Source organism: Temnothorax curvispinosus, unplaced genomic scaffold (assembly GCF_003070985.1).
Source record: "Temnothorax curvispinosus isolate PA1 unplaced genomic scaffold, ASM307098v1 QBEX01000668.1, whole genome shotgun sequence".
Taxonomy (NCBI): Eukaryota; Metazoa; Arthropoda; class Insecta; order Hymenoptera; family Formicidae; genus Temnothorax; species Temnothorax curvispinosus.
Genome location: NW_020210448.1, coordinates 146,712 through 171,268, shown reverse-complemented (window position 1 = coordinate 171,268; position 24,557 = coordinate 146,712). Strand labels below are relative to the sequence as shown.

General features: G+C 40.7%; 1 long non-coding RNA gene across 1 annotated transcript in view; it reads left to right on the top strand.

Annotated features, from left to right (window-relative positions):
- Positions 1-11,505: 11,505 nt before the first annotated feature.
- LOC112456851 overlaps positions 11,506-24,557 on the top strand; it is a 117,226-nt gene continuing 104,174 nt past the window's right edge. Inside the window, exons 1-3 of the long non-coding RNA XR_003041026.1 lie at positions 11,506-11,578; positions 16,278-16,424; positions 16,540-16,591. This is a non-coding gene — a long non-coding RNA (uncharacterized LOC112456851). The remainder of the gene's footprint in view (positions 11,579-16,277; positions 16,425-16,539; positions 16,592-24,557) is intronic.

The following is a 24,557-nucleotide window of genomic DNA, read 5'->3' as shown; positions in this document are numbered from 1 at the left end:
TTATTTACTACGCGTGAATCGACCTTATTGATGATTTTAAAATTAGAATTAAAGTTTCAGCGATCACGCGTATCGCCGCACACCGCGAGAATTCCAATTGAAAACCGCGACAAAGAATTATCTCCCTCAAATTTCCACCTGTACAATAGCATGGGAAAGAGCACGCCTCGACGCGAAATTCGCGCTGCAGAATTCGATCACCTAACACATGTCCCGCATTAGACAATCCCTTGTATGTACACACGGTGCTACACGCGTAGGATGCCGATTACATCGTCTATTACACCCTCCCGTGAATCGTGCGCACTGATACACACGTATGCGAACGCGCTCTCGCGATGCTCCTCATTCCCCGTGCGAACGGTCCGCCGTTTCCGCCGGCTATCGGCGGTTGATCCATCGATAGATATATCCCGACATCGATAACGATCCGGACCTGTCGTCGTTCCTCTTGTAGGTCGAGTCTATCATTTGGACGTGCCTTGGCGAGCGGCGGATTGAAAATTCGAGGGATGCGCCGTACGTGAACGTGCAGGAAGCGTATATACCAGGTGATCTAGGAAGATGTAAAAAAAAATGTACCGTATATGTGGGTTTACTGTATAAATAAGACGAAATTCAATTGAGAAGTCATTTTTTAAAAAATATTGAAATATCACGTTTTTATTCCTTCCTAAATTTAGATAGAAGACCTTAGATTTCTCTAAAATCTAAATAGAATTTTTCAATTAATTTGAAGACGAGATATATTTATATTAACTTGGTGCTTAAATTATACTGTCATATTTTTAACGCTGAAATGAAATGGATGTAAATTATTGTAAATTATAAAAGAGTTTAGCAATAATGATCAAACTTTGATACACCTATCTGGCCTGGTTCACCCAGTATGAATGCGCTTCACGTTCGTCGAAGCTTCGAATTGTCGAAGTACGAGGCGGTCCGCGGAATACTGGATAATACGCGTGATTGGGCACTGAATGTATACAACTTGTTATTTGACGAGGGGAAATACCCCTGTTGCGAGTTGCGTACATAAGGCTTGCAGCCTCCATCCACGGTTCTGGATACATGTACGCTATATGTATATAAACACGTGCATCGCGTTACGCAAGGTACGCATACGTCGTGAGATTATATATAGCCTTTCGATCCTAAATAAATACATAAAAATAACGTCTTTTAAAAATAATAACCACTATTAAAGAACTTAGTTAATTATACATGAATTTAAGATGAATCTCAAATAACTGTTGCAGAGTTGTGGAATTTGGCTTTCTATTAAGAAATAATTTCGTATAATTAAATTCATGAAATTTTTGCGCAGTTTCAGGAAATCTGCAATTTATTCATTTATATTTATCAAATTTAAAAACTATAACATATTTAATAGATTCGCTAGAAGCAGAAGATATACAGATACGTGAAATAAATTTTTGAAAACATTTTTTATTGCGCATTCGCCGCGGGTTATTATATTTAAATCCCGGCAGTATTCTCTGCGACGCATTGTTCTTCGTTCCGGTTGATGCGAGCGCATGAGAGTTCACTCTGGGAATCCGCTATCCGAGTAACAGCTGTTTTCGTCCCGGGTTCCGATGTGTTTTCACCTTTTTTGCGCGGTCCGAATCTAGGCAATTACATACGTGTCAGGGGGTGACGTGTGCGTGTGTAGTCGGTACGCTGTTGGTGTACCTCGCTTTCTTATTCTGCCTGTCCCTTTTGTCTGCACATTCTCGGTGCAACGTATGCTCCGTTTGACGCGCGCGTGTCCGTACGTCCGTAAAAATGGCGAGAATCCGGATCGCGGAGAATAGACGGATCGATAGAGGAGTCGACGGGAATTCATTTGGCGAGACGATGCGTCTTTTAGTTTCTCAAATCGACCAGGGAAATGGGCTTCGAAATCGTTCAATTCCTTTCTGTTCCTGTCCAAGATACGGATAAATCCGCGGACGCCCAATTCGGCCGGCCGTATCTCTGTAATCTGGATCGTCATATTTATAGCCGGGATATATATTTCCGGACTTGTCGCGATTTTGCGGAATAAATCCGAGCTCTCTTTCTCTCTCTCTTTTTTTTCATCCCGTGCATTCGCGCGCGTACATATGCGCATATGTATGGAGGGTAAAACGTATGGAAGGTACCCAGACGAATATGGGCGCATCTCGCGAGCAGATATTTGTATTGACGACAACTGCAGCGTGACACGTATCCTCCGTCGGTTGCTAATGGGCGAAATTTGTTTCGTCTATTGTCTGCGGGCGATTTGGCCGATTTCAAATTTACTGAAACCGTTACATATCGTACCTACGGCTGATTGTGCGAATGTATATATCTGTACACCAGACGGCAATGAGCCCACGGAAATGTGACGCGTCGACGATTCAATATCCATCTCAATTAACCGTCTCCGATAGTGCTTCTGAAATGATCCCACATATTATAGAACGTGACGCTCTCGATCGCTTAATCGATATATTCATTTCGTGGTTTACGATCACCGCTGATTCATCGGTTTCTTCATAACGGCTTGTAAAAAGATTCGCACGTTTGGTGACCTGAAAATTAATGATTAATTTTGATTTTTTCTTGGCGAAAATTAAACCGAGGATTATTGAATTATAACGTTTTTACACCTAATGTTTCGTGCTTTGTTCATTTACGGTATACCAGCGTGTACGATCGAACGAAGCGAACGAAACTCTCCTCGCGCCGCTCATCTCGCACTCGTCGGCAGAAATAGCGACCACGTGCTTTTCGACGCACTAACGAGTTTTCTGGGAAGCGTAAAAATCGCTGCGTTATGCGTGCGTGCGTGCACGCATGCATGCATGCATGTATAACGCGCGTGGCCCAGGATAGTTTACGGGAAATAATACAATTGCCATGGTAGACGCACCGTGCGCGGGGGGTAGTTGGCCGTAGGGCACCGTAGGGTACTTCTGCGTGCTCTCGCACGGTGTGTACTATAAAGCTCGTAGTAAATCGACTGTGCAACCCGAGCTCTCGTGTTGCACGCGTACGTGGAGTGAGGTGGAGGAGTGAGAGAGAGAGAGAGAGAGACGGGAAGGGTACGCGGCGGCGGTGTGCAGTAAGAGGCGCGGAAAGGGGCGCGGGATGTGCGGAGCCGCCGCGGAGAGGGAGATGGGAAACCATTATTGAAATGCAGTAAATGGCCGTGAGTTTCAATTGCCCCTGGGTGCTTCCACTATACCCTGCGAAAGAGCGTAGCGCGTAAGAGGGGAAGGGATGAGGCGGACAGGGGCAGGGAAAGGCGCCCCCTTTCTACCCGCTGCCCCCTTGCACCCTGCGCGCTCCCGTCTGACCCGCTCCGCCGCAGATGGGAGAGAATTACGAGCGTTCGCCATGATTCCGCCCTTGTCGGCACGCGAAAACATATACGGGACCTATAGCGACCGATAGCCGTCACGGTGACGATCAATGCGTTTCGGTTCGTTCTTGCGGGGCTGAAACCGATTGTCCCTGGAAGTGCCCTCTCGAATCCATTCACGACGATTTGTTTTGACATGGTATCTTGACGTATATATTCGGTGTACACTCCCGGGTCCCGGCGGTATGTCTAGATATACGCGAATGTCCAACTGGACGTCTAAGAATAGCCATTGTGTAGCCGAGCTGTATGGCGAGGAAGAACTTCTTCTCGGAAGGATAAATCGCGTTGACATTTATTCTTAGATACGCTTTCATACGCGCCTTCGTGTATGTATTCAAGACGCAACGTTTGACGGAAATGTCGTACAGCAAGGGTTGAATCTAAATCTATTCCGTTCTGTTTTATGGAATCTACTTGCCGTACGGGTCGATAGCGTGCGTTAGATATACGAAACTGTTCGTATTACACGTAAACTACATTGTAATATAATTAACTGCTCTTATGTATAAGAACATCGTAACTTGTGAAAATATCCTTAAGAATTTTCTTCGGAATAAATTCCACATATTATTGCAGATTTCTCACATAAGTTCCCTTCCTCACGACGAGATATTTATTATTATTTATTTGTCGTTTTTATTAATACTTAAAAATTTAGGAACTGGCAATATTTAACGCAAGGGATAAAACGAGGGTCGCCGCGCTTCATTGGCACGTAGTCACATTCTCAGGGGAGAACAACAGGCGCCAAAATGCGAGCGTTAGGTAACACAGTCAGGGAGACAAATGCGATATCGCGTCTCATACCTATATCGGAATTTCAATGGAGTAGATGATATTCGGCGATTCGCAGACGCCGGTAACCAAATTGGACCCGTGTGTCACCGGCATACCAATAAGCGATACGCCGAATACTCAACCGTTATAGGCTTTATTTCTTTTTCCGAGCATGGTGGTGATTCGTTCGCGAGCATGCAATAATTCGCCTAGGACTTGCGAGTATCATGCAACGTGACGTTTTTGCCTCTGATCAATATTTAGAAATGTTGCTTATCGATCTGGCTCCTCCAGGGCTCTTGATTGGATTGTAACATGCATTATTCGCCGTTGAATGCTGCAGCGTAGAATATCGCTCGATAGATTTTTCGTATATATTTTTGTTTAAAGCAAACGAGCTGTAATTTCGTGTAAAATATTTATATGCTTGACGTAAAAGATTTCAATCAGCTCGGTCGGAACCGTAATTTTAATCCGTGCGCGTTTACATACGTAATTAAATTAAGCCGCAATTATTTGCATTTTTAATTAATGGCTGTGTTGGAAAATATTATTAACGACCCACCACGTTGCAACCTGCGCAAACGCAATTCTGTCCTTTACGTTATGATTGATTTTTATATGTAGACTTCTATATATATATATATTTGGTATTTCGTCAATAAAGTTATAATTTAGTTAGAATCAATCAGGGATGTGTGTCGCGAAGATAAAGTATCATGTGTTCAACGAAACACAATTATTTCGGCTGTATTGTTCATAATAAACGGGCAACTTTATTATTACACAATATGATAACCACATAATCCACATATGTATATAATAAACATTCACGTCTGTACTTATATTAGAAACAGAAACAGGTGAGAATCAACTAATTAGCCGATGCGCATTAATTGTAAAACAGTTATTTTCTTCGTGATTTGCAGAAATCCTTGCTTTCGCTTCAAAATTGTACAATGTCTAGACAGTAATTCATCAAGACTCATAACTTTCATATAGAGCTAACGAGCGCTTAAATACCGGCGCTTTACTTTCACGAGAATAATCATGTCGCGCCATCAAAGAGACGCGCAATAAAAAAGAAGGCAAATATCAATACAAGATATACCGGCGAAGGAAATGAACGGTGAGAAGGAGATTGAACGAGAGAGCCGAGAGGTCGGGTTTCATTCTCCCTCTCCCCTTCGGGGTCCGTCGCAGCGACGGGAAAATAATTCTTTGTTAGGTACGATCCTGCTAATAATGGAGCCGATATTAATCGTTTGCGCTCTTCTACGGGAAAAGCGGCCGGACTCGCTCATTCGTTAACGTGGGCGGGTAAATACGTGAAACGTATCCGTTAAAAGGCAAAGTGGGGGAGGCCGCGTTATTATTAACCGCGCGAAACGCCGTCGACAGACAGACAGACAGTTGGACGTATTTGCTACGGGAGCTCATTACGCGATCTCGAGGGCGTAATTTTTCTTTATAAATAGCCACCGCGAGTTCGGGAGGGAGGAAGGGTGGGACTCACCGAGGGAAAACCGCCGGGCTGTGACGTATGGTCGGCGTGTCGGCCACGATAAAAACTTTAACTGGCCCGAAAGATGATCCACCTCGTTTCGCCCGCGGCAACTAACAATAGATCGCTCTGCTTCCGTTCGTCTCCTTCTTTTTCTGCTTCTTCGTTTATTCGACGCTGCCGGGGGTTGCTACCAAGCACGCGAATTTTGACGTTTTGTTTCTGGGTCTGTCATGTATATTGTACACGAAGAATTCGTCGGAAGGATGAAATAACAGTCATTTTTAACGTTAACCCAGATTTTATAACAATGTTTTACGGATATATCTCGACTTTGTATTCTATATTCTTGTTTAAGCAAACGTTATTTGATTTTTCATCATTTGACGCAATTTTGGATAATTCTTTATGTCATCCAACTTTCCTGTTCTTCTTGTCTAATATTTGATATAATTTTCGATATGCGCAAATGTAATCATTAAATATCATTTATTATCTTTCATTTTATTATGATTATAGAAAAATATAACGTACAAAGAGAATCATCGAGTATGCGGTGTATTTGAAATTCTTGCTCATCCAATCTGTATTGCCCAAATCGCCGCCGTCTCTCGCCGCGGTTACAAAAGTGCACAGTTACGAAATTGACATTCCAATTACACCGTAGTCGAGTTTGCCTGTAAATACCTTGTCAGTGCTTCTAGCTATTTCCTTTCGGCCCGGCTGTCATGTACTAACTATTTCGCTTTCTCTTTTTCCCTCTTTCTCTCTCCAGCCTTCTCGCGCGCATGCATGCTTGCGTTTACATGAAGGTAATGTTAAACAAGAGACTTCCGATATTCGATAATCGTTAACCACGAACGTTAATGAGTTCCCAGTTTATTGCGATTCTGTGCTATCAGCGCGACTGACTGTCGTAAGAGTATCTCGTCTTCGTTAGATCGGTCATTTGGTTACGTAATTTTTTTCCCCTTGATGAATATTCCTTTGAATTGAAATCTCGAGTCGCTTTGCTCGCTTGACGATTCGATTCCTCGCGAATATCGCGCATGTTGATTTATGAATTCGGAGTTTTAGAATACCGGGAGCGACGTGAGTGCATCTGACAGCGGATGTCTACGTTTAATTGCGGAGAGCGGCGGATTGAAACTTTTTCCCGTACCACCCGTGTCAAAATCGTTTAAATCCTCGAAATCTGATTATTGTGCAAACGTAGTACGAAAAATTTCGCTTTATGCTTTCGTCACTTTTTTTTTGCAAACTAGTATACACTTGGCGAAGCTGTAAACGGTATATTGACTGAAGACAGACGCTTTAAGAAAGAAAATTCGTTCATAACGATTCGTACATCTATATACGATGATATTGATATGTTATTACAGAACTAGCACACTTGTCGTACGTTTTGTGTATAAATTATATACGCAACGGAAAAGTGGCTGGAATACGAAAACGGAAGGCCACAATCGAATTTACGTCCGCGCTTTATGTTGCGATAGCATAAGCAGCGTTTCACGGTGCTTCGTGTTTTGCGGCGATAAATTTCGATCTTCCATCGTAATATTCGCGACAAGATGGCACGGAAATATCTGGCCGTTTTGCAACGATTGTCGGTGTTGTTTATCGGGTAATTCGGCGCGCGGTGAAATTTTCTGTTATTACGGGTTCGGCTTTGAGTCCTTTCAAATCGAACGCGGGAAGAAATACACTCGAACATCGGCTTTTACCGTGGAAGAGATTCCATTACGTTAAGATTATGCGACGCAGTGATATTTCCGTTTGCACCGGGACAGAGACATTTTACTGAAAATTATAAAATTACGGAATTCTATAGAATTACGGTATCCGTTACGTTATATACAGTAAAGTGATATTACCAGGAGATAATGGTAATTGTTTATTCCGCCTTTGTACATAGGTAATATAATGACACGCTAATGCATCCGATACCCTATCGACTCTGTTGATCCTTTCATCAGACCGCATCACCGCCCGGCTTTTCAGCATAAACTTCCCGGTGGAATAGGTTTTTTTTTCCGTGAAACAACTCCTTTACATCTATTATGTATGAATCTGATACGCGGAATTGATTTCCATGTTAAAAACCGCCTGTAATATTCAGTACGCTACGTTAGCCCTTTAGGGTACCAATTTGGTGTAACGTGCGTTTCAAATTCATGCATGAATAATAGATCCGTGTATATACCCATCTCGTCGGCGGTGCCTATATGCGGGTTGGTAAACGGGCGACTGCTCATTTCTTTTTTCGTCGATACTATCCGCCTCTATCTCGACAAAGTGAAATTAAAACTGCGGAGTTCGCTAGCTGCGCGCAGCCACGCGATTTTTGCCAAAGGGCCGTTCGAATATGACCAACATTTCTCGATTATTAAACTTTAACATTGAATCCTCTGCGCGATATGTCACACACTTCGTTGGATATAGATTTAGATATGCAACTGCTAAGTAAGTTATACTATTCTGTGAGAAACATCTACGTATTACATGTATATTTTGAAAAGGATACAGTATCCTATTTTATACTTCCATGTAAAGCAAATGTTTGCATGTAAAATTCAATCATTCGTTTTATTTTTGCGTATCTTTGTTTGTTTATAGAGATAACGTTATGAATAAATGGTAGACGAGAGACGGAAACATGTTGCAATGCAATTTTTAGTTGCAGCGAATCGTGGATCAAGCGTCAAATTAATAATGGAATTATTCAAAGGGCTACCGAAAAGGAGATGAGTTTTTCCGACCTTTGCATCGTCGACCGTACCCGTTTTCTTTCGTTTGGAGAAATATGGTTAAATTCTTTGGTGCGCGCTGCGACACTTTGCGAAGCGACAGTTAAAAGAGAGTTTTGTAACTGCTCGCACTTTAGCATAATAAAGGTTGCGTACCGTTGAACTCTTTATCGCTATGAATGCCGGCTTGTGCCGTTAAGTGAAAATCTGTTTCGAGTGCTTTCGCTCGAAATTGATATACGACATAACGACTGGCAACGCGGAAATAAAAGTACAATATATGCTTTATTCGTTAAGTTGCTTGCATTCAACGGAAAATTTGTGTCCGGGAAAACGTATACCAATAACAAAAAAAAAAGAACGAACAAATTCGTGCTATAAAATGTCTCGTGTCTATCCAACATAAACTTGTGTAAAGTGTCTTTAATCAATACAAATTTAATATGGTCTTTCTTGGCGCCAGTCTGATTCATCATGAGACTTTATGAGCAGTCGCAAAGGAAACGAAATTTATAACGTTCAAGTTAAATTTATAATCGTGTAAGTAAGTAACTTAAGTACCCGCGTTCGCTCTTCCACTTGCCTCGCCTCGCTATTGAATAGAAAAAGACGTACCCTACGAATTATCTCGGTATAAGCGCGAACTTAACGGATCACACGGCGTGGAGGTACCGCGTTTGCAGACGCTCTTCGTGCCGAAAGTTGGCGCACCTTCGGATAACTAACTTTCGCCTTTAAGACGCGCGAATGTGTACATTAAGACCCCTACATAAGATACAGCTCAACCGTACCTCTCTCCGGCCCGATCTCGCCTCGTGCATCTTGCATCAGGTACCCTCCCCTACCTCCTTCTGCGGGGGAACAGGTCGACCGCGCAGACTGATACGGTGGTGCTTCCTAATTAACTCTCTAGATTTCCTTGCACGTCTTCGTTGCAGTGTCATTATCCTCGCCTCCGAAGCCTCATAGTGCGTCGCTTGTACGCTTGCCGAGCGCGAATTGTATCGATCAATAGCCGCCCTCGCGATTAGTGATAGCTCTCGAACCGGTGCTTGATACGTTTGTGCCCGGAAAGCAAAAAAGACGCAAATATTTAGTTTCTAAGCGGATATCTGCAAAGTTCCACGATCGTGGATGATTAAAAGTAACAAATTTACTTTTCCGAATAAATGAAACAACTAACGGATAAACTCACAAGTTGTACGTAAAGTGGCACGAGTGCTCGATACTTTCTTAAAACCAAAGTATTACATTAAGTATAGTTTAAGTTTTTTTTATAACTACATCTCTGTTACGAGAGATGTGATTTAAGCGTGACGCAAAACCCAAGCGGCATATCTAAAACTCCAGTATGACCTCATTGAAATGCTCGGAAGTACGCGATTCGAGAAGAAGGAGGAGGAAGAGAAGGAAGGGAAGGAGAGGAGAGATGGAGGAGCTTGATTTTCCACATGATGAAGAATGTCCGACGGTGTTCGGTATTTCCAACATAGTTTCCCATATCCGGATGGAAAGCGAAGTCGCCTGGGATGGCCCTCGGGTCGACGATGTCTGACGGACGGTGATCCCATGAGCGTTTCACCTATCGAAGTGGTTTCATATCTGGCAACTTTAAAGCCGCCGTCAGATGTAAAGTTGCCGTTCGCTTTCCTCACCTCCTCTCCCTCGCCTCTTTCCGCCTCTGCCACTCATTAGAGAATATCTGTGGTACATCTGTTGCTAAAACATCTTCCTGGTAAATCGTCGAATGTTAAAACTTTACGCATGATCGGGAATGAATTACGCCCCCCCTTGGACAATCCTTCCTTTCCCGGTTCTCTCCGGCGGAAATTCGCGGATCGCCGAACCGTATTCGGATTTGTCGAAATTATTTCGTCGTCGATGCCGTATAATACGAGCCGCGGTGCCGCGAGCGCGAATTAGGCACAATCCCGGGGTATTACATTGCATAATTACATACCCACTTCATTATTGCGTATCAGGGGAGAGCGAGCCGGACTGCGCGCCGAATCCGGGCGCCAGACCAGGCCAGGCCAGGCCGGATCGGACGAGCGGATGGCCGGCGGTTAAACCTTGGGCTTGGGGGGATGAAAATTCAGTTCGACGTGCAATCACCGAATTTCAGACACGTGTACGTCAGTAAATTGCCGCCGATACGGAAATATCGGATGGATGCATGAATTGCGAACACACGCGCGCGCGCGCGCGCACGAGCGGACATGCGTGTACGCGAGCGAGAGTTCGCCGTTGCGATTATATATTTATATACGCGGGGGGATTCGATTACACGGGCACTCGGCTCTCGCGTCGATGACGTTGAACGTTATAATTTTAGCAGATAATAAATAGCCAGGGTATGCGCGTCCTGCGTTCGCGGGCCTATCCCGGATTCGGCGTAAATATTCATGCTCGTGGTGCGTGTGCGTGCGTATGCACACGCGCGAGGATTATTGCCGCGGATGAGCCGTGGCGGCGTGCGTGTTACGCGTATACGCGTTGGTTTTAAGCGGCCTAACGTTTTTCGCGAGTTAAAACTATTGACCGGAGTGGGTGGTTGCGCGCCCCCGCGAAATTGTGGCACGTTGGTTGCTCTAATGCGCGCATTTCCATCTCTACCGCGGATAATACCGGCTTTTGCTGCGAGAGAACGTCGATCGACGACTTGTGGATTACCTTTTTCCGCATATGGCAGGCCGCCCCGTGTGTTAATGCGATTCGTCACCCCGACCGCTCGTGCATACGTTTTTTTTTCTCCGTACTTGACTTCGTACAGTTGTTTTGCCAATTTTCTCCCTTATCGGAGTTTTTATACTGATCCGAATATACGAGTAACGTTGATGAAGAACTTTCAGATTTTTTTTTTCGAAATTAACTTTTTCCGTGGCGAAGATGGGAGACTATCATTCGTATGGAAATTTTGACTTTTTATCGTAAAGAGATTTATACGATCAAGCTTTAATTCTAGTAACGCTCTATATGTGAACGCAATTGTTCAATCAGAATGATCTGTATTATCTCTCTAACAAAATTCCGTAATTTCTTCAAATCTAAATAGACTTCACTTTTTTTTGTTTCAGGCCGAATTGTGGCGTAAATGGAGGAGAGGAATTGCAATGATTTTCAAAGCAGTTGTGTCAACTCTTTGTTTCGGTAAGTAATACATAAGCGATTTTGAAAAAAAGATAATAATGTTGAGCAAGAAATCCTGTAGGATTATACGTTTGCGTGCGAATGTATAAATTCTTCAGGCATGACGCATATTGCCCGACGAATATTGCACGTGACTATGTATACACCAGATTTTTTTTCAAATAATGTATACAACAGTATGCGAACGAGCGTATTCGCATATTCGCGTCCTATCGCGTGTTATTCTTACGTATACCTATCCCGATGCGGAGCGACTGTGGTAAATTCAACCAGAAATATCACTAAGTCCACAAACGTTATCCTCGTGTGTGAGAAAAACGACGGGGGGGAGGGAGGGGCTCGTCCCTTTGCTGAATGCTGCGCGTATGCACGATGAAAATGCAAATTCGGGAAGAATGCGCGCGCGTGCATGCGTGTGTATACATACCGCATACGTACTACATCGTGCTCGATGCGCGTGCTGGTCGGGACTCGGGGATATTCGACAAACGAATGATACGGTTCAAAACACGATCTGCAGTGATTCGCAAAGCATAGAGAACAGGCCGTCGATAAAACACCCGGAAATAGGATATTCTTGTCCCCCTTCGAGACTCTATGTTATGGCAGTCAGGCTGGATGGATGGATGCACGTTTGATATACTGTCTATGCTGATCGATCACGCACTCTGTTCTCTATACTCTCCTCGAATTCACAAACGAGCGAATGAAACATGTATATCTCGATGTGCGGATTCGCGTCGAAGGATCGCCGAAACTTGCGACCGCTCGTTTAATCTCACGATTCTTTACCGTTAGTGCGGTCGCGTATGATTTTTATGATACAAACTGATATAAAATCAGCCAGAGTTAGATACAAAATATGATCTACGTACTACGATCTAAGTAATTTCATTTAGGTATAAAAAATATCGATCTACGTTTAGACTAGATAATTGTAGGGGGAGAACAAGGATCTTGTAAGTCAAGTTGATGAATCTCAGTCCCTTTTCAGGTTTCAGGGGGTTCTCCCAAGAGTTGACAAATTTAGTAGACCAGTTTCTATCCAACCGCACTTCGCACTCGCGGCTTCTCCACGCATCCGATTAATCTTGGTATCGTTAAAGTATACATAAACGAGCGGCCGTTTCGGGTCGCCGTTTCAATTATTACTGAACTGCCTTCTGCCAGTCAGCTGGAAACGCAGCTGCTGCGGTGGCGGCAAGCAGGAGCAGCCTGATTTCCCGCGCCGCGAGTATATCGCGCGGGGATTTCACGGGGCTGGAAGCTGGAATTTCGGCGTAGGGCGAGGTCGGTTTCTCGAGGAGGATATGGGCCTTGCATCGTTTATGACGGGTTTCTGATTCGGAGATGAGTGTACGTGGGACGCATAAGATAGAGTCTCACCTCGGCAAATCTGCACGTGACCCTAATACGGGTTACCGCGCTACCCGGATTCGCACGTTCCCATGTGCATCCTAAAATCTAAATACTCCTATATGAGTCGGGGCTTTGGTCGGCCACACTATCGCGCACACGTGGCTGCATACATACATACATACACACACACATACACTCTCTTATTCACCCGAAACGAGATACATATAATGCATCCGTATACGTGACGTGTATATGGTGCATATATGTATTTTCACAAAAGTGGCTTTAGTCATTTCCAGGAGACAAACCATCGAATCGTTGTGATTCCGCAAGTTAGATCGCTCTCTCAATTTCTTTTTCCCTTTGTACTCGATTTCTATTCGGTCCAATCGAAATTTTACTCTAGTCGTGATGTTCGCTGCCTTCCTGAATTCTCATTGCGAGAAAGCTTCGTATTTCGTTCCAATAATCGAAATATTTTTGGCTACAAGTATCACCCACGTATTATATTATTTTAATGCATATTTTGGCGATTAATTAAAGGATTATTTAACAAATATTTAATTAAAAAATAAAACAGAAATATCCGAGTTTTTGAATTATTATTGATCAAGTTAGCAAAGTATCATATAGAATTTTTGCATTTAAGTGTAACTTTACATATTTATTATTTGTTATATGATTTTTATTAGACAGGTATCAATTTTTATCGTTCAGTGATATTTTGATCCTTTATGGGTAGATATTGTGCCAGTAAGGTATCACAAATGCCTCATCACATGAAACTGCATTAAATGCATACTTGGGACGTGTGATTGTTGATTAAAAAAGTATAAAACTATATTGTTATTGATTAATTTAATATTGAATTGTTTATTTCTAATCTTATGTGTTTAATCTTTTACACATGTGAAACAGTTATAAACTGTCAGACAGAACTCTAAATCATGATGTAAAAATATCCAGATGCAATATGCATCAAAATTGTCCCAGATATAAAAATTGATGCGACTTCATGTAACATTTAGGATACCGTGTATATATAGACAAGTTGTTTACTAATATCAAATTGTAATTGTTACATATAAGTTATTTTTTTTAATGTAAATTAAAATGGTTAATTAATTATTTGAAACAAGATTATTAAATATAATGTCCTGAGAAATAAAATTTATTAATTTTTATAAAAAAAGTTCTTTTATTTATCGAAGTTTATTTATCATTATTAGATTTTTCTTAGTTCTTTGCGTTTCACACACAGAGAAAGAGTGAAATCGTATGATTTAGTAAATTAAAAAAAAAATGAGATTAAAGTTGTTTTTTCGCGACAATATAATCTTATTTTCTTGTTTATTAAAATCATAAATTTCATTTTACGAAACTTACACACTTTTATTCCTCACGGAATGCAAACACTTGAAAAGATTGTATTGATAAGATCAAGATCGTATATTAATTTACATGAATTTTGTTCGATTCAAAAAACAGAAATAAATTTTATTCCTCGATATTAGATTTAATTATTTCTAAAACTTTACTTTTATTTAAAAAATAGTAAGTATTTTACGCATAGTAACGCAAAATTTGTTAATAATATAATAAAGCTAGAATATACATATATTAATCAAACTGCAGCATATTTTTCGAATTAGAATTCAAGTTACAAGATCTCTATCAGAATTTTAAAACGGTTCGAGCGGAATTAATCGTTACCTTAAGTGACGTTACCTAGTTTGCCAAAATCCAAAGTATGAGGAGTAAAATATGCGACAATAGCTTAAATATTAAGAACAGAATATTCGGCGGATACTTATTTTGAACATCTTATACGTATAAGCATAGGAATGCGGCCTTGTTTTCGTAAGTACGTGGAGCGCGGGCTGCGGGGGGAGGGGGTGGCGCTGTGTTGCCTATGTTCAGTGAATAAGTGTGAACGCCGCCCGCGCTTTCATTCGCATCGCGAGCCTTGAACAGGCGGGTAGTCGTCGCTCCGTGTATGCCGCAATATGTGATCGTAAGCAAATCGTAGGTAATATTGAATGCGATCATTTTCTATGATCGTTAGAATAAGTAATTGCTTATCATTGTTTAATTAACTACGGAATTAGTAATCCGAATGTAAAAGAAATAGTATTTTAATGAAGCGGGCATATTTTACACGATCTATTCACTCAAAGTAAAGATAGATGCGATGGAAATTGTTTCATCGTATTATTTACATCGTAATGATTTCTTTGACGATACCTTTATTCGAATGTATCGCGTATCGCGTTGAGTTTTCTGTCGCTTAAATAATTCGTATATTTTCGATGTAAAATAATACAAATCGCGGAAATAATACAATTAACCGTATGATTTAAGTCACGAAGAGCCATATAATATGTCGACATAATATATAATCACATAATCAATCAAAACGCCAGAAACTGAATATTCGGCGCGGATTTACTTTAGTACGTTAAATATCTCGTTAAATATTTCGTCAAAAATTGTTTGGCATGCGGCGCTCGGAATTTATTTTTTGTGGCATACGGTTTTATGTTATTTACGCAAGATCACGGTTGTCAATCGGTGGGTAGCGATCTTAGAACATACACCTGTGGAAAAGGAATGAAGGATCGAGCCTGTGTCGGCTGTGTCCAAGTTGGGTGCGAGAGAGAATCATATTTTTTAAGGAAAGAGAAAGATAGATTAGTAACTCTCGTCTGTGATGTCAGTGATGTGCAAGCGCATGGTGTCGTCGGCGCCGTAACCGGCCTAAGGCCCGGTCTACAACGTAGCCGATGATCCAATGAGAAAATTTCTTTTTCGGAAACGAATTTTCCTCATTGGACCATCGGCTAAGTACGTTCCGATATCTGACTCCGACATACGACTGATTGTAGACCGGGCCGTAACGGCGCCGGCGGCGCGATGAGCGTGACGTCATCGTCATGTCGACGCTTTGGCGGGCTGGTGGGCTTCGCGCTTGTGCATTGCGAGCAAAGTTTATCAAGCTACCTCTCTCTTTCTCTCGCACCCAACTTGGACACGGGAAGCATAGGCAATTCCTCTTCCAGGTATATATGGTCTAAGGTAGCGACGCGAGCCGCTCCTCGTATCGTCTTGTTATTGTTTTGTAACGCGATCGCGCGACAAGTGCCAGGAGAAAGCATAACCATTCTCTATCTTCTTCATGAACAAGTAGTGATTTTCAACCGTGCAATTAATTAGCTTGTATGATAACAGATTCGTGAACGTGTTGATAATTATTCGAAATAACGTAAAGTGCGCGTTTCGCGCGATTTATAGACATTGGGAATATGCCATAAAGTACAGTGTCGCACAATTGTATTTTCAGGAACGTTGTGCTCCAGTTGTGTTAATTCAATGAAGATCAGGAACGTTGTGCGTTGTGCTCGAGGTTGTGCTAGTTCAATGAAGAGAGGAACATCTGAGAGGAGGAGCAGGCCTGGGAGGCATCGGGCAACAGCGGAGCAACCATGGAGTAAGTAATTTGATACCTATTTATTATTTAATTTATTATTTCAGAATATACGTAAATATTTAATGAGACGTTTATAAGATTTAATGTAACTTGGATATATTTTTGTATTTTACAGTTCAACGTAGCCTGCGATGCGGTTTATAACTCCGTTGCTGCGCATCGTATCGGTGAGTCAAACAATATTTTATTTTACATTAAGGTAACTGTGTAATTAACGAAACTGTGCCAAATGTCGGCGCGATATACGGTTAATTTGGAAGATTAGCACATCGACCGTTCGCATATTCTGGTCGCGAATCTCGCGTGCTATTTCTACAAAACGATCGCGCAGCACGACGTTGTATCGGATGTTTATCAAGGTATGGGCATGCAAGTGGGCTATCTTTTTCGTCGACACGGACGAATGCTGATGCAGCGGCTAGATCTTCGGAATATACTCGGTGGCTCGATGTCGGAGGGTCGCGGTCGATCGGCCGGTCAGTCGTTGTTTTATTCAAGAAGCTGAATATTGAAACGAGAGTCAATACCGGCCATCTGTTTCCCCGCGGAGGAAAATGGATGCGCTTATATCTTTGCACTTATATGAATGCGATTGGAAGCTGTGTCCCTATGTGGGAACGCTTTCGCGCTGTTCCTATCGAACCATCTATTCTCGACAGTCCTAAGCGGCAAATTATCTGCTTGATTAATTGAGTAGCCTTCTAGAGAAAACGTTGACGATTACCGTGTTGTTAATTTGCCTAATGAGCGTCGAATCACATGGTTTTAAGCCGCGCGTAGGCATATTGTTGACGATTGTTGACTATGACGCGCGTGAGAAAATGATGTTTCCGATATATGAAAAATTAGATCCATTATTGATAGAAAATTAATCAGAAATGATTCTTTATCAGTATTATATTTTTCTTATACATTAGTGCGATTTATGATAAGTCTATGGCCGGTATTCATAGTCGGAACTTATTTCAAGACCGTTTTATAAGTAATGTCTTAAGATGCTAATACGGCTCTGAGTGGTTCATGACATCTTAAAATCGTACTTAAGACGGTCTTAAATTTAAGATTCGACTATGAATACCGCCTATGTCTATATACATTACTTTCTCTATAATGGAGATGACACTCGATATAAAAGTAGACGTGACATTTAGATCTATTATTGATCTTCTTTAGTCTGCATTATTATGTTTTAATTGACAGTTTCTTTTTTTACGTAATTGAAAGGCTTTCTTAATATATTCAGGACTTATTCGACTTCTAATAATAAAAGGTCAGGCACTATATATCGAACGTAACATTTTAGCTTGGTTGTAGACGATACTTTGACTACTTAACATGATTGATCGTCGAATTTGTTTTTAAGCATGATCAATCGAAGCACTTACGCATGTGATTGATGGATCTCTGGAAAGAACGATAAAAGATGTAAAATTACATTTTTCTCGGTAAAATCTTATGAAGTAGATAATTAATATCAAACATAAATCGAATAATGTAAATAACAGATACATATTTTATCAAGATTTTTTCACAAATCGTTATAAAATCGGTAATTTCTTATTAGCTACGATCGCTTAGTTAAATTGCCGATCAAATGTACAATTGGCGAAACGTTCATTCGCGTTGACGAGGGTTCCCTAATTCCTACGACACCCTGCATTATCCGTTCTGTATTAATGGCGACAATAAGAGGACGTACCGGCTGACAACATCATTAAAGGCTCGGTGACAACCGAGGAATTAGGGTGGCTATAGTATTTAGTGAAACGTCACAGTAGGGTCGTAAGTTTAAACCTTGCCCAAGCGAGCGTGCATTAGTATTACTGTCTAAGACTTGCGCGAATGTACTATTCGATTTGTACCATTCGTATTAAATTTAGCGTACTATTTTTATTCTAAATAAGAATTTTAGCTTCTTCAATATGAACAAATTAATAGAATCGTTTTAAAACCAAGAACTTGTTTAATATATCTGATATATGCAAAGCCCTATCCGGACGAAGCAAACGAGCGCGAAAAAATACGAATAAACAATTACTTCAATGTATGACTGCATTATTCGCATTTATTGAAGCAAGTTGTTTATTCGTGTTTGTTTGCTTTGCTTGATCCGACTTAAGGTGCTTTACGTATACATATACACACAAATATAACGCGCTTTCCGTCGACTACGTATACATTAAAATCGAGATAGGTTCGTAGAAGAGAATATCTGACGGTATTGAAGATATTCAGACAGCTGTGACACAACACGGTTCAGCAGGAGTACTTTAAAAGACACTTACGGGGAACTGTATCACATATGTCAACACCGGATCGACAAATTCACAAGGGTGATACTCCGATATAAAAAGAGATAGGCTAGAGTTGAGTTCTGTCCGATCGAGATCCAGTTTGAAAAAATTTTCCTACGCGATTTGGAGTATAACGAATCGTTCATAATAGACGCAATGCTCTGCTGAGCTCGCGGTTCCGTCCACCTTTCCCACCTGTCAGCGCATTATCTCACTGCGTTTGCCACACACCGCGTATGTACGTATTACGGCTATGTGCGTCTCCCCTGCGTGTACATATCTCTGCCGCTCGGGAGCTATTGCGAAACGTTCCGCGTCTGAACATGGTAATGTAAGTTTGAGCACGGGCGCGTGGTCGTAGGATGTTACAAACATGTCCATGAATATATCCTAGCTTCTCTCGCCGTCAAGTTTCTAAGCCGGGGACGAACGAGGGGGTATCAATGGCGAGCGAAGTTACGGCCGATAGACATGCCGAACTCGCGCATGCAAGTAGGTATGTCTCTCGCGATGTTCGCGGGATGTAACAGTTTGGCGGAATAATGCACGATGCTCCGTTGGAAAGTGCTACCTAAAGAAATTATGCGCGCGTACGACTTTTGCCTATTCTTGACACACACGCGCATACATAATAAGAAACATATATATTCGAAACGTTGCTCATGGCTGAACTTCTTTGTGGATAAAATATACACATGTAGCTAAAGCGAAAGCCCGAAGGGGGGAAAAAAGAAAGACTTTCATAATCCGTATTGTATCGAGTCCTTTGACTTTGTCGTATCCACGATACGCGATAAAACGTGCGAGGGGCGATTTCGATACCGGCTACGTAGGTACACCTTTAAGTTCGTTAACGTTCAACCAACGCGACTACGTAGGACCACACTTTTGCCCGGTGTATTTTCGAGAGGCAATTTCCTTGCGATTGGTTCAGAATGGTTCTATTACACAAGAATATCGATGCGGCTGTGTAGCCCGCGTGATGGAATACTGCCACTGCGCGAAATTCGATCTACAATCTGTATTCTGCCGTCGCACACTTCCATACAGCTTGTATAATTGGCGAAGACACAATACGCGTATAAAGTTACACCAAAAACGTGTCGTTCGCGCGTTAATTAACCGTCGATCGTACCTTCTCTTGTACAATTTAATCTTGATCAAATATACATATTTCAAGTACGTTAAAAAGTGTCGTTCTCAAATAAGCGTCATCCACACTGAAGCGTATGTCGAAATCCGGAGTCGGTATTAACTGTAAAATGCGAGGTTATTCGGGTGGGATTAATTTTTGCGCTGTAAAGGTTTCAGGACTCTCGTTCTAAGAAAGTAACAAGCAACGGGAATTCCGCGGGTATTGAAATTAAAGTTGGTTGATTACTTTCTTAACTATTAGATTATCTTACACAACCGATCTTTCTCAAGCGATCAGTTTAAGCTGTCGGAGAATAATTTCTCGCCGTCCTACGTTTAGACAAACATTAGTGCGTTTGCGTTAATCATAACGGATTACTTTTCTATCGTATAATGTAAAAACACACGGGGTCGCGCTGAAAACCGTTATACGACCTACATATAGCCATAACGCGGATTTATGACGTATATACCTTGCAATATTTGCAGCGAATTTGTCATTTCGCCATGATGTTATTACTTTCTTGTTGCTGTTTGCCGCGGACAATGGCACCGTCGCCTAAACCAAGGAAAACGAACTTTAAATATGCCAGGTTCGAAACGGGCAAGCTACGCTAATATGTGTTTCACGTAGGGATAAATGTGTGGAGAAATTATTTCACATACGATAGTATACGCGCACAAAAACAGGATTGACATATGCATAGTTTATAAAAGAATCGCTACTCTCGATGTCGAATGTATTATGCCTGAAATGCAGACTGTTATTTTTGTATAACTGTACAACATTATAGCTGAAAGCTTTCAGAATATTATTTCGATCGAGTTTCTTAATAGTTAACTGGCAAAACGTTAAAAAATTTGTATTTTTTTCTCTTAATCGCGTAACATTCTTCTACGGTAGAAAATACTGAATTTCGTAATTGTTCGCATAACGTCACGGGTGATCAGCTATATCGTGTAGATCGTTCCGTGATAAGGTATTCGCATACGCGCGATTATGTACCTCCGTAAACTGCCTAATCGCTCCTGTCACGTTTTGCATCTCACAGTCAAGCGCGTAGTTGACTGAGGACATTATCAACAAAAGCACTTTGCTAAAGGGCTCTTACAATTTTGCACGTGAGTATACGTGACACTGACTTTACGCGAAGTCGAGAATATGGGACCGTCTTTTACATGAGCGCCTATTACAGACGCCGCACTCGTAGTCTGGTATCGCCTTAGGAGATTGCAGGATCAACTTGAGATCTAATGGGGTCTCAACCTATCTACGTTATATTAAAGCAGGCTTGTACCAGCAAATCGGGCGTCACACCTCCCGTATTCGTTATGCGAACTTGATTAGAAATGATAAAATATACATTTACCGGCGTTTTAATACTAATCCTTAATATTATTAATAATAATGCCCTCCGGCACAACGAATTTCCGCGGGACATTATTATCGTTGGAGTAATAATTCCTGGCGGAGATGGAGCTTTAGAAACGCGTCTTGAAACAAAGAATCACGGGGCACGAGATAGAGCTTGTTAAGAAAAGTTACCGTGAACTTTGCGTTCAACGTCTGCGAATTAACTGTGCTTCGAAACGTGTTTGATAAAAATAGTAACAACTATCACTTTGAGAAGTTTCATTTGCCATTACTCGAAGATGTTTTGTTCTCAATGTATGTTTTGTACTATTTAATTACACACCCGTATTTATTTATAACTCGGCGAATAAAATATTGATTTAAAATTTAAAATATTGAAATTTATATTTGTAGGTTGTTCATTTGCGCGATATGTAGTTCAATAAGAATGAGTTTTTTGTCATTAATGTAGTCGCGTTCATTAATAATCGTTGACTGGCCTCTATAAGTGAAGGTCCTTCCCATGGACCACCACTTACAAATAAAGCTGAAGGATCGATCCAAAGGGTCTCCTCCACCCTCGAACATACGCAAGCGCAGCGTCACGATGTTTATTTTACGATGCCGTGTTTATTTTACATGTCTTATGAATGTGCAAACGCTCGCAGGCGATTGGCTTGTCAATTAATAGTAACTATTGATTTTGGAAATTATTGCATTCGGCATTATACAGTGATGTCTGTTAGCCTATTGTATCATGCATTACAATGTTTTATTTAACCATTACAAATGTCACAAGTAATTAATATATTTTTATTTTTTAAGAAATAAAAGATTAAATTAGATTTTCATAAATTTTCAATTCGAGAGATTAGTTAGAAAATTTTTTTGAACCGTTCTATGTAACAATTATACTAATTTTATTTACTAATATACTTATTGAAATATTATTGTATGAATACATTTTAGTTAATTATTAATTAGATTATTAAAAAATTGTGATAACATTAAGTAAAATTCCCGTTTAGGGCACCTCCAATAATTTTACCCTTAATATCTTTATATGTCATATATTATAAAGATCATTCTGAGTAACCTTCATAAGCTTTCAGTCGTTGCTCGTTTAGTCGTTGCTTGTTTATTAAAAAATTGTTGACAAATAAAGTTCGAAAAATATAACAGTTATTTTTAGTAAGCCATAAATGACTAATGTGCATATGAAAATAATGCAAGTATAAGCGGGGAATCCGGCCCTTCCCCTACACCCTCATTCTAAAAAGCTTATCCCAAAATCCAACCTATATTAATGTGACAATACTTTTTGTTATTTCTTAGCATAAAACGACTCGACATGGGTTTCTAACTTTCCACTTAAAGCGAGGTTTATTATTGTACGATTTCAACGTATTTCTAACTTTCCACGCGAATCTAACAATGATATATCCCTCGTTATTAAAATTGTGTAAATATATTGTTAGCTGGAGACTTCGAAGGATGGCTAACAATAAGACCTTTTGAAGGTTACTCAGGAGGGTGATTTCTATAATATTGTGAAGGACAAAATCATTGGAGATGCCTTCTTTAAACAGGAGTTTTACCTAAGATTATAATATTTTCTCAAAGATATTAATTAAGTCACTTGACCCTACGTGCTATTATACTCAGATAGTTGGAGAGAATTAAGACACGGTTCCCTAAAATCCACTAAATGATGAAACTTTTATGTGTATTTATGGAATCGCAAACTGGTTCACTCGTGACAAAATTTTATATGTACATACGTATATTTCGGTCGAACGTACTTATCCAGTAACTTACCTATGTGGCCTGGCCGCGTCTGAATGTTAACAGGCCCCCCCGTCATAAGGTATTCCGGTAACGGATGCGGATTTTCTAGAGGATCCTCGCGAATTTCTCTATTTCACGGACGATTTGTCCTCGGCGGAGGCGGGCTTTGTCGCGCGCGGGTCACTATATACGAGTGAGCAGACGCTGAAATCGACCTCGACTGGCTCGTCGTCATCTCGTTCGCCGATTTGACTCCGCGAGTTGATCCGCAACATCGTAAATAGCTCGTCGTTAAGTCTCTTGCTCGTGAAACTATTCGCATTGGATTTTTCTGACTGAGAAAATGCGCGCTCTTCTCCCGTAACAACGGACTTGCTGAGATCATTATTGAATTGAGGAATGAATGATGGCAATTCGGTGCAATCTTGCTATTAGTTATTAAAGTAAATTACTCGTCCTACTTCTCGCTCATTTTCACGATGAATTGTATTATGTATTTGCGTTTCTTTAAAGTCAGTGCTTTACCTCTTTCGTTACAAGACTAAATATGTATGATGAGACGTATCTCATCATATCTCCTATTATTTACCGATCTCTCTCTCTCTCTCTCTCTCTTCCTTAGCGCCTATTATTTTACGAATGGAGCAAATATCTGATTGTTGCTTTAAATGGCTGCGAAATCTTTCCGATCAGTAGACTTTCATGCAAAACATTATGTGCTTTATGCGAGGAAAAGTCGAGAGTCATTTGTCTGCCAATGGGCTGCTTTCGGTCAGCTTTAAAACTTCTTTGGTGATAGTTTGTCGAACAGGGGCGAACAAGCGAGGGATGCTGAAGGTTCCCTCGTGCCAACTTCGACTCGGGAAACGCCGACGGAAAAGTAGATAAATCAATTGCTTTCCGCGCGGCTTGAATACATGTTCTTTAGTTTAACGCATTTTCTCGACACAAAATTCTCGAAACGCGAACGATTGATCCATATTTTTTTAGACAATGTAACCGCTATATCCGAAATTAACGTTTACTTTTTCATGTAAAGTCTTTATAAATACTGTAATTACAAGGTCCAGTAAAGTATCAACAGTTCGAAAAATAAATTTCGATAAGGTTGAATTTCCTATAAAGGCTTATTTGAAGTATAAAATTATTCGGTATTATTAAGAAAAAAAGTAAAAAAAGATGATTGAAAAACATTGTTACTTATAAAACTCTTAACCATATAAAGTGTATTTTTATTCACGATTACATTTAAACTATTTCATAAACAGCGGTGTGAGATTAAAAAAAAAAGAATCTATCAATACTTCTTTTAAAGCTGGATCGAACTATATACAGCGAGACTATCGAGTTTTGAACTATCCAGACTTACGATGTAACTTTCGCTTTTCATTTCTCTTTTATGCTATTACCTTACGAATTTCTTATATACTTTATTACACAAAGATTTTAGACGACACAGTCTCTATTTTATTAATCTGTGACGTTGTTATTGAAGATATTATTGTTCGAACAAACAAATTTGCAGTTAATATCGTCCGGAAGATTTCGACGCTGACGCGAAAC